At 41.9% G+C, this 2,078-nt stretch overlaps 1 long non-coding RNA gene across 1 annotated transcript in view; it reads right to left on the reverse strand.

Moving 5' to 3' along the window:
• The window catches only part of LOC139025611 (uncharacterized), a 2,094-nt gene extending 1,548 nt beyond the window's left edge, over positions 1–546 (reverse strand). Inside the window, exon 1 of the long non-coding RNA XR_011477211.1 lies at positions 16–546. This is a non-coding gene — a long non-coding RNA (uncharacterized lncRNA). The remainder of the gene's footprint in view (positions 1–15) is intronic.
• Positions 547–2,078: the final 1,532 nt, after the last annotated feature.

Below are 2,078 nucleotides of genomic sequence, written 5' to 3' on the forward strand. Positions count from 1 at the left end.
AACCAATTTTTTTACTTTAACGGACTGTTATTTTGTTTGTTTGGTGTTCCTTTGTGACGTAGAACCGCTCTCAGTTAAAAAATATAACGAGAAGGGGAGAAGAACAGTTTTAAGCGGTCCAATATATGTGACCTTCTTTTGAAGCTTTGGACAAGGGCTTCGAGTTTCCTAGCTTTGAAGGGTGAATCGGCAAACGAAAAGAAAAAGAAAGTAATTGTAATCCCATCGATTTGAATCGTTCCAACTCAAATTTGTATACAAGGTCAATTGTATAAAAATAGATGCTGACATGAATTGTTGCCTGTGTGGTTAACATGTACAGTAGGAGGAATGTTCAGCTGAACAACACGATAGTGTGCTAAACATCACTATGCACCTAGTAGACAGTAGAGCCCCATGTGGAGGGCTGTTCAAAGATTTGTACAATAGTAACTCAACATTGTTCAGCCAGTCAGAATCAAACTAGATGTAGTGTTTCAGGTGTAGTAATAGGCCGTCAGTCCAACTTCCTGTGTGTACATAGCGATAACGGATCTGACTCACCATAGCAGTGTACCCAGACATCCCTGGTCTCTCTGTACCCAGACATCCCTGGTCTCTCTGTACCCAGACATCCCTGGTCTCTCTGTACCCAGACATCCCTGGTTTCTCTGTACCCGGGCATCCCTGGTTTCTCTGTACCCGGACATCCCTTGTCTCTCTGTACCCGGGCATCCCTGGTCTCTCTGGTATGTATTTGTATGACAATAACACCTTCCTGAGAGTTATGTTGCCACATCCCCAAATAAAATCAAAATGACGTCTTTATTGTCTTGTCTGTATGGGGCCAATCAACTATATAACCTCTAGTCAGTGAACTATGTTGCCGGTCAGCTATAAAGACACACTTTGGTGAACTAATTTGAGGGATGATATGTTTAAGCATTAAGGCATGGGGGTATATGGCCAATATAACACGGCTAAGGGCTGTTCTTAAGCACGACGCAACACAGAGTGCCTGGATACAGCCCTAAACTGGTTACCAACGTAATTAGAGCAGTAAAATAAATGTTTTTTTATTCCCTTGGTATACGGTCTGATATACCACGGCTGTCAGCCAATCAGCATTCAGGGCTCGAACCACCCAGTTTATAATCTGTAATAGACCATGTACTGTCGTCTGTGAACCTGATGAACTAGTGTTGTGGTAACAGATCCCAACAGGGACAAAACATAATGACCTATTACAACTCTAGGATCGCTGTTGGACAAAGGCTGGGAGGGAGGATGACTGAGATAATGATCGTGAGAACAGAAGATGTATTTAGGGTTTTTATTACTGTGTTTGTTCTGCTTCTGTTTCCTTGCTGTGTTATTTTCGCCTGGAAGCCAAATGGGATATCCATCCGCCAAATGGGATATCCATCTGCCAAATGGGATATCCATCCGCAAATGATATATCCATCCGCTGTAGACAGGAGTTCTGTGGAAGCTGCTAGAACACCTTTCTGGACAGCCATGTAACAGATGGCTGTCGTCACTAGAGGGCACAGTTRAAACTGCTCAGACCATTGGCATTGCCTGGCATAACCCACCTCTAGACATRTATTCATCATTGCATTTGCCTGAGATGATTATAGGTCAGACACAACTTCAACAACTATTCACTCAGGTCCAAGTTTATTTATTTGTATTTAACCTTCATTTTATAGTCATACTGAGACCATGGTCTCTATTACAGATAGGACCTGAATTACAGAAAATACACACATCAATATAAATACATAATGCAAGTAGAAAAACAACATGGTGATAAAAAACAGTCATAAGATCCTTTGAAGTGCATATCAACATGTGTAGTAGCAGGTACTTCCTTTAACCTGCTTTGGGTGCCAGATGGGAAGGGTTGCACTTTTGGTACTATTCTATTGGTTCTGTTGCACCAGGCAAGCTCAATGAAGTGCAACTTAAGTATATGAAAGATAACAAATATATTTTAACTTTGGTCTGTACACACACACACACACACACACACATACACACAGTCCCCATCTAGCATGAAGTTAAAGAGACCAGTGGCTAGCTCCCATTCCAGCATC

This window comes from Salvelinus sp. IW2-2015, unplaced genomic scaffold (genome assembly GCF_002910315.2).
Source record: "Salvelinus sp. IW2-2015 unplaced genomic scaffold, ASM291031v2 Un_scaffold2959, whole genome shotgun sequence".
Classification (NCBI taxonomy): Eukaryota; Metazoa; Chordata; class Actinopteri; order Salmoniformes; family Salmonidae; genus Salvelinus; species Salvelinus sp. IW2-2015.